The sequence below is a fragment of the Homarus americanus genome, unplaced genomic scaffold (genome assembly GCF_018991925.1).
Source record: "Homarus americanus isolate GMGI-L3 unplaced genomic scaffold, GMGI_Hamer_2.0 scaffold40919, whole genome shotgun sequence".
NCBI lineage: Eukaryota > Metazoa > Arthropoda > Malacostraca > Decapoda > Nephropidae > Homarus > Homarus americanus.
This window is the reverse complement of record NW_024744049.1, coordinates 467755-477500: the sequence shown is the minus strand read 5'-3', so window position 1 is coordinate 477500 and position 9746 is coordinate 467755. Positions and strand designations below refer to the sequence as shown.

Here is a 9746-nt window from a genome sequence, read left to right as displayed (position 1 = left end):
AGTATAACCTAAAAAAAAGGTCTTTTAAAAGGTCAGAAGATTATTATTTTTTATCACACACACACACACACACACACACACACACACACACACACACACACACACACACACACACACACACACACACATACACACACACACACACACACACACACACTAACACACACACACACACACACACACACGTCGTTTCCCCCCATTTTCTTATCTTCTTGCCCCATTTTCTTTTTTATCAGTAACTATGATAAAAATAAATAAAACAATAAATAAAAAATTAATAAAAACTTTCCTTCAGCCATATTCTTTTTTCTATCTTCCCAGTTTCTTATTATAATTCCTACCATTTTCTTTAATCGGTAACTAAACTAAACTAAAAAAAAAAACCCCATCCAAATTCGACCTTCCATCATATAAAACTTTCTCTCGTAGGTTTAACAATGAGGCCTTAGGAACAGACAGGTCAAATGTAAACACAGAGACGAGATCACCATCAATCTAGTACTCGGGGCGCTTTCCTCCTGCCGTAGTCGTGGTAGAAGGAGCCTTGGGTGTCCTGGACGGTAGGGAGGTGAGGGTCGGTCCGAAGAGAAGGACAAAGGGTCTTGGGACGGATGGTGTGTGTTTGATAGAGTTGGAATCGGGTATCACCATCAGGGTATATCAGTGCTTGCTCATGGTTGTGATTCTGTGTCTGTTTGTGTCTGTGTCTGTCTGTCTGTGTGTCTGTGTCTGTCTGTATCTCATGGTCTGTTTTTTTGTATCTGTCTGTCTGTTTCTCGATATCTGTCTGTTACTTCCTCCTCCTCCTTCATCCCTTTTTCTTCCCTCCTACCCTTCCTCTTCCTCCAACTTCTCCCTCCCTCCCTTCCTTCCTCCACACTAAGGCACCACCACAACATCTTCTCTATACCACACACAAGGACCCCACCCAACACACCAGACCACCCAACTATCACCACTAACCACCATCTAACTACCACCACTAACACTAATTACCATCTAACTAATCACCACCACCACCACTAACTACTACCTAATTAACCACCATCACCACTAACCACCACCACTAACCATCTAACTAACCACTACCACCACCACCACCACTAGCTACCACCACCACTAACTAGCCACTACCACCACTAACTAACCACCATCACCAACTACCACCACCACCAGTCAACACCCCCAATAAACACCAATAAACATTTCTAACCTAACCTAACCTAACCTAACCTAACCTAACCTAACCTAACCTTCCTGAAACAACAATGGCATTATAAAAGTCAAACCAAATCTATCATGAATCGAGTATGAAAATTGGGATCGTGACAAATAGTAAGAAAATGGACAGGCAGGTGTGTGCAGGTGTGCTCGGTCAGGCAGGTGTGTTCAGGTGTGCTCGGTCAGGCAGGTGTGTGCAGGTGTGCTCGGTCAGGCAGGTGTATTCAGGTGTGCTCGGTCAGGTAGGTGTGTTCAGGTGTGCTCGGTCAGGCAGGTGTGTTCAGGTGTGCTCGGCCAGGTAGGTGTTTTCAGGCAGGTGTTCAGGTGTGCCCGGACAGGTAGCTTAGGCCTAACTCAGGTGAATAAGATTAGGTGTGATGTTATCGTGTCGTGTGTTACCACTTGAAGAATCTCAAGATCATAGGCCTATTGTGTGTCCACGTGTCGACACTTCAAGATTCCATAGGCCTACCATCTGACCAACTGACCACGTGTTCTCCCACATAGGCCTACCATCTGACCAACTGACCACGTGTTCTCCCACATAGGCCTACCATCTGACCACGTGCCCCCCCCCCTACAAGTCCACCTACCATCTGGCAAGCAAGACTTTTTCTCTTTCTCTCTCTCTGTATTTCTTTGTCTTTCTGTCTCTCTTACTCTATATTTCTGTTTCTCTGTCATTCTTTCTTTTTGTCTCTCTCTTTTTATGTCTTTCTCTTTGTCTGTCTCTCTCTCTCTCTTTCTTTCTCTGTTCCAATAAATGACTGATACAGGAGAGAGAGAGAGAGAGAGAGAGACAAAACTGTATTATATTTTGGGTAATACAGAAACTTATTTATTACATTGATGTTGAGGTCTAGGTTAGGTTAGGTTAGGTTTAGGTTAGGTTAGGTTGGGTTAGGTTGGGTTGGGTTTTGGGATAAATATTGCGAGGGAGGAGAAAGAGAGGAAAGGGAGAAGGGCAGAGGTAAAGAAGAGGAGTAGAAGAAGGAGGAGAAGAAGGACAAGGGAGGAGAAGAGGGGAGAAGGTGGAGAAGGAGGAGGAGGGAGGAGGAGGAGGGAGGGAGGGAGGAGGGAGGAGGAGGAGGAGGATGAGGAGGAGGAGGGAGGAGGAGGAGGAGGAGGAGGAGTAGAGGAGGATGAGGAGGAGGTACAGGAGGAGGAGTAGGAGTGGAGTAGGAGAGGGTAGGAGTAGGAGGATGAGGATGAGGATGAGGATGAGATGAGGAGGAGTAGTAGTAGTAGGAGGACAAAACAGGATATCCACATCAGTATTGCAGCTGCTGAGATGATAACAAAAACTGGTTTAGACGATGACGGGTCGCTCTGCCAACACTGCCAACACCTAACATTGGGATGGTTCACCCTGCCAACACCTAACATAGGATGGTTCACTCTGCAACACCTAACATAGGATGGTTCACTCCTGCCAACCTAACATAGGATGGTTCACTCTGCCAACACCTCTTATAGGATGGTTCACTCTGCCAACACCTAACATAGGATGGTTCACTCTGCCAACACCCAACATAGGATGGTTCACTCTGCCAACACCTAACATAGGATGGTTCCCTCTCACAACACCTAAATATAGGATGGTTCACTCTGCCAACACCTAACATAGGATGGTTCACTCTATAACATAGGATGGTTCCACCACAACACTGCCAACACCTAACATAGGATGGTTCACTGCCAACACCTAACATAGGATGGTTCACTCTGCCAACACCCAACATGGATGGTTCACCTGCCAACACCAACATAGGATGGTTCACTCTGCCAACACCTACATGATGGTCACTGCCAACACCTCAATAGGGTTCACTCTGCCAACACCTAACATAGGATGGTTCACTCTGCCAACACCCAACATAGATGGCACCTGCCAACACCCAACATAGGCAGGATGGTTCACTCTGCCAACACCTAACACAGGATGGTTCACTCTGCCAACACCCAACATAGGATGGTTCACTCTGCCAACAACACCTAACATAGGATACACCATTGACACTCTGCCAACACCTAAATATATAGTTCACCCTGCCAACACCTAACATAGGATGGTTCACTCTGCCAACACCTAACAGGTTGGTTCACTCTGCCAACACCTAACATAGGATGGTTCACTCTGCCAACACCTAAATAGGATGGTTCATCTGCCAACACCTAACACAGGATGGTTCACTCTGCCAACACCTAACATAGGATGGTTCACTCTGCCAACACCACCTATAGGATGGTCACTCTGCCAACACCTAACATAGGATGGTTCACTCTGCCAACACCTAACATAGGATGGTTCACTGCCAACACCTAACATAGGATGGTTCACTCTGCCAACACCTAACATAGGATGGTTCACAACACCTAACATAGATAATTATAAACAATGACACCACAAGTCCATGACCACTGTTACCATTACTGTTACCACCACCACAATCAACCACTACAACCACCATCACCACAATCAACCAACCCAACCACTATTGAAACAAGACAATAAAGCAACTTCACTACAACCACCCCCATCATTATCAGCCACTAACACCACAATCACTCACCACAATCAACCACCATCACCACAATCAACCAGCATTGAAAGCAAGACAAACAAAATAATCAACAAACATTTATAACGGGAAAGAGAGTACAGGTTCTGACGCCTTCAGATACACTCAGTAATTACAAACTCACTCGTCCTCTTAGAGTACAAATACCACGAGTACAGGTACAGTAAGTTACACAATGGTACAGGTACAGTAAGTTACATAATGGTACAGGTACAGTAAGTTACATAATGGTACAGGTACAGTAAGTTAAATAACGGTACAGGTACAGTAAGTTACATAATGGTACAGGTACAGTAAGTTACATAATGGTACAGGTACAAATTTTGGGGGGTGGTTATTCCCAGATAGACAGATAGACAGACAGACAGACAGACAGTGATAAAGAAACCAGCCCTCACCCGTCCAGGTTAGATTAGGTTAGATTAGGTTAGATTAGGTTAGATTAGATTAGCGTTAGATTAGATTAGCGTTAGATTAGACTCAATACATTAATCTTCAAGAAATAAACTAGGGTGTCTAATCTTAAAATAAAAAAAAAAAAAAATAAATAAATAGTTGAAATAAACATAAAAAATAAAATAAAAATAAAATAAATAAATAAATAAATAAAAAATAAAACCCAATTACAAAAAAGTGAAGGCGATAAATTGATAAGAGATGAAGTATTGATAAAAAAAAAGGCAAATCATCGCGTCAAACAGACCAACACACGGTATTTAGGCCACCACTGACCATAACAACCTTCCATAACCTTCTACAACCTGCCACAACTTTCTACAACTTCCCACAACTTTTTTAACCTCCCACAACTTTCTACAACATTCCACAACCTCCCTCAACTTTCTACAACCTCCTAACTTTCTACAACCTCCCTCAACTTTCTACAAGATTCCACAACTTTCCATAACTTCCCATAACCTTCTAATACTTCTCACAACCTGTTACAACCTTCTACAATCTCCCACAACCTTCTACAGCCTGCTATAACTATCATAACCTGCTACAACCACCCACAACCTGCTACAACTTTCCACAACCATTTAAAACCTCCCAAGGAACCAGTGCCTCTCTTCACGGTGTAAGAAAGGGAAGGCCAAACTCGCACGGTGATTGGCTGCGCGTGCCTCCGTTCCCGTTCTCTCTATGGGGCCCTGTGAGGCAAAGTGGGCCAACCACAGAGCGGCGGGAACTGCTCTCATTGGCTCACATTTTCTTTCTCCTGTGACGTAGTAGTGACAGTGGGCGTCCCTCAAATGTTTTTTTTTTTAATTTCTGTAATTTTTTTTTTAATTATTTCAAGATGTTTTTGGATATTCTTTGTCTTGAGTGTATGGTGTATGGTGGAGTGTGTATGGTGGAGTGTATGGTGTATGGTGGAGTGTGTATGGTGGAGTGTATGGTTTATGGTGGAGTGTGTATGGTGGAGTGTATGGTTTATGGTGGAGTGTGTATGGTGGAGTGTGTATGGTGTATGGTGGAGTGTGTATGGTGGAGTGTGTATGGTGGAGTGTATGGTGGAGTGTGTGGTGGAGTGTGTATGGTGGAGTGTGTGGTGTATGGTGGAGTGTGTGTGGTGAGTGTATGGTTTATGGTGGAGGTGTGTATGGTGGAGTGTATGGTTTATGGTGGAGTGTGTATGGTGGAGTGTATGGTTTATGGTGGAGTGTGTATATGGTGGAGTGTATGGTTTATGGTGAGTGTGTATGGTGAGTGTATGGTTTATGGTGGAGTATTGTGTATGGTGGAAGTGTATGGTTTATGGTGGAGTGTGTGTAGTGGAGTGTATGGTTTATGGTGAGTGTGTATGGTGGAGTGTATAGTTTATGGTGAGTTATGGTTAGTGGTGGAGTGTGTATGGTGAAGTGTGGAGTGTATGGTGGAGTGTGTATGGTGTATAGTAGTGGCGTGTATGGTGTTATAGTGGTGGCGTATAGTGGTGGAGTATGGTGTGTGTGTGTGTGTGTGTGTATAGATAAAGTCTGAAGTCGACGTCTTTTTATGTAGAGTTGAAACACACACACACACACACACACACACACACACACACACACACACACACACACACACACACACACACACACACACACACACACACACACACACACACACACACACACACACACACACACACACACACACCTGTATAGCATCTAAAACGGTTTTGTTAGATTGTGTTTGTTACTAAAATCATCAAGGGGAGAAAACGAGCCATTCATTCTCTCTCTCTCTCTCTCTCCCTCTCTGTGTCTCTCTATCTGCCTCTTAAATCTCTCTCTCTCTCTCTCTCTCTCTCTCTCTATGTGTGTGTCTCTCTCTCCCCCCCTCTCTCTCTCTCATATATATGTTTACACACAATAAATTAGTATACATTATAAAAATTGACATACAAACTACAAATAGAAATATACACTACAAAATAAAATATACACACTACAAATTGGAATAAACACGAATAAACACACACAAAAATATATAAATTGACTTCTTAAACACGTGTTATGCAAGGTCTGGTGGTGGTGGTGGTGGTGTGCAGTATATTTTTTCCCTTCACTAATAGACCATCTGGTTAATTCACCTACCCCTCGGCACCACAGGTCTCTGTTAATGGTTAATAATTTTGTTTCACATCAGGTAGCCAAGGCACTGTTTGAGTCCTTCCCCCCTTTCTTTTCCTTCTTCCTTCCCTCCCTTTCCTTCCTCTCCTTCCCTTTTCTTCTCCTCCCTTTCCTTCCCTTCCGTTTCTTCCCTCCCTCTCCTTTTCTTCCCTCCTTTTCTTCCTCTCCCTTTCCTTTCCTTCCCCAGGTGTAAGCAGGTAAACAAAGCCTTGGTTGGTTTGGATTGAACCCTCGTCAGTTAATACTGAATCCCCACCACAATCTTTATCACCACCACAACCCCCATCACCACCACAACCCAGCATCACCACCATAACCCTCCATCACCATCACAACCCTGAATCACCAACACAACACCTCCATCACCACCACCACAACCCTCATCAACACCGCATCCTGCATCACCACCACAACCTTCCATCACCACCACAACACCTCATCACCACCGCAACCCTCCATCACCACCACAACCCCATCACCACAACCCTCACCACCAGCAGAACCTCATCACCACCACAATCCTCATCAACACCAGAACCTCCATCACTACCACAACCCTCATCACGACCTCAACCTGCATCACCACCACCACAACCCTCATCACCACCACCACAACCCTCATCCACCACCACAACCTCCATTACCACCACAACCCTAATCACCACCACCACAACCCCCATTACCACAACACCTCATCACCACAACCCTCCACCACCACAACCTGCATCACCACGACCACAACCTGCATCACCACCACCACAATCCTCATCATCACCACAACCCCCATCACCACCACAACCCTCCATCACCACCACAACCCTCCATCACCACCACAACCCTCCATCACCACCACAACCCTCCATCGCCACCACAACCCTCATCACCACCACAACAGTTCATCACCACCACAACCCTCCATCACCACCACAACCCTCCATCACCACCACAACACCTCATCACCAACAAGCCCCATCACCACCACAACCCTCCATCACCACCACAACCCTCATCACCACCACAACAGCTCATCACCACCACAACCCTCATCACCACCACAACCCTCCATCACCACCACAACACCTCATCACCAACACAACCCCCATCACCACCACAACCCTCATCACCACCACCACAACCCCCATTACCACAACACCTCATCACCACAACCTCCACCACCACAACCTGCATCACCACGACCACAACCTGCATCACCACCACCACAATCCTCATCACCACCACAACCCTCATCACCACCACCCTCCATTACCCCACAACCCTCCATCACCACCACAACCCTCCATCACCACCACAACCCTCCACCACCACAACACCTCATGACCACCACAACCCTCATCACCACCACCACAACCCCCATCAACACCACAACCCTCCATCACCACCAACACAATCCCCATCACCACCACTTCCCTCCATCACCACCACAACCCTGATCTTACCAAAGGAAATGAATCTAGACAGGTTGATAACAGGTCTCAGGTAAGTTCAATTTACCAGAGACTCAAATATACACACCTGGCCCCTGTGTTACCTGACCTAGAGGGGAAGTGTCTCAAATGTGTTCAACTGTATCCTCGTATGTGTCATGTGTGTGTAATATTCTAACACACACACACACACACACACACACACACACACACACTACAGGTTACCTTATATGACGCCAAACATACACACGTGACCAAAATAGGGAAATAGAGAGTTACCTTCGGCCCTCCCTCCCTTACTTACTTCCTCCTTCCTCCCTCCCTCCCTCCCTCTCTTCCTACTCACCCTCTCCCTCTTTCCTCCCTCACTCACTTTGTACACCACCTACATCTTCTCCCTCTTCTCCCCCAACACTACCTGGCCAAAGAGATTAAAAAAAAACGTAACTACAAAATCATTAAGAAAAGGTAATCTACTTTTGTTTTCTCCTACCTGAAGTCTTTTGTTCCAGCGTGGAGTAGAGCTAAAAATAACCCCCCCCCCCCATTGTCATCTCTATACTCCAGCCTGACACAACAACAGGGACTCACTCATCTATAACACAATCTACAACAATCACAACCATTCACAACAACCTATTCTATTTATAACTTAACATGAACACTACAACTACAAGAATTAAAAAACAACAATTAATAATAAACACGATACAATAGGTACTTTAGTCAAAACAATTTATTCAAGTGTAAAAAAAATAAAATAAATTTACTTACATTCCAGATGAAGAATGAACCGAATCCCTGTGTTCTGTGGACCCCCAATTGAGTATTTCCAGTTGTGAAGGAAATACCAAAGGAGGAATAAGAGTTGGTGGATTTATTAACGCTGATATGATAATATAATCAATCCGTAGAGATCCTATACGAACGGCGTCTCACTCACAACAAGACCCGCGTGGACTCCGGATGAGACACACAGACAGACTACCAACGTGGGTATTATTGTTGTTATTATTGTACTCTCTTACTATTCCACTGTTTCTTGAGTCTTGTGTATTTATTTTCTTCCAGGACGCAGTAAGATTCTCAAACACCAACACTAAACACAGTCTTGTTCAACTTTTTTTTTTTTTTACGTAGTACGATCGACCTTGGGAGATAATATATATAAAAAAAACCCACCACAAAGACACTTTTCCTTTACACGTTGTTAATACTGCGATTAATAAACAAACCACACCACAAACACTTAGTTTATTGTATTAACTTGACCACCAGAACACGCAGCCACTGACTGATACACATGAACTGACTACTATACCACAGTTTACCACCACAACAAGTCAGTTCAGTTTACAGGGAGGGAAGAGAAGAGGGCGCTGGTGGCCACACATACACTACCACTATCACCTTGGAATCAATACCAGCCAGAGGGTTCTTGCCTTACACTGACAACACCCTGCTGGAGAGGAGGTCGTGGGGTGATGTGGTTGGTAACTGTCATGAGGACTTAAAATGATTTGGATTGTGGTGTGTGGGTGGGTGAGGGGGTGAGGGGGGGGGGTTGTGGTGAGGAGTAGGAGTAGGAGAAAGAAGTAGGTACTAAATGCAGTGAGAGCTTGATCATACGACAGAGTGGGTCTCAGTTGTGGCTGCTGTTAGGGTAAGGAGGCGAGTGGTGGTGGTAGAGTAGTGGTGAGTGGGCAACCCTCCCGCCCGCAACGCCTCAGCCAATCAGAGCACAGCCCGCCAACCCCCACCGACCGCATGGCGTACTGGCGGGAGGGAAGGTGAGGAGGTGGGAGATGAGGAGGGGGGTGGGGGGCAGGGTGCGGCGTGGGGAGGGGAAGGGAGGGGGGAGAAAACAGGACAGTTGCGTGGAT

General features: G+C 45.3%; 1 long non-coding RNA gene across 1 annotated transcript in view; it reads right to left on the bottom strand.

Moving 5' to 3' along the window:
- Window positions 1–9531, bottom strand: part of LOC121877629 — a 16405-nt gene extending 6874 nt beyond the window's left edge. Inside the window, exons 1-2 of the long non-coding RNA XR_006091029.1 lie at window positions 9493–9531; window positions 8638–9013 (exon numbers count right to left, since the gene is read on the bottom strand). This is a non-coding gene — a long non-coding RNA (uncharacterized LOC121877629). The remainder of the gene's footprint in view (window positions 1–8637; window positions 9014–9492) is intronic.
- Between the last annotated feature and the right edge of the window lie 215 nt (window positions 9532–9746).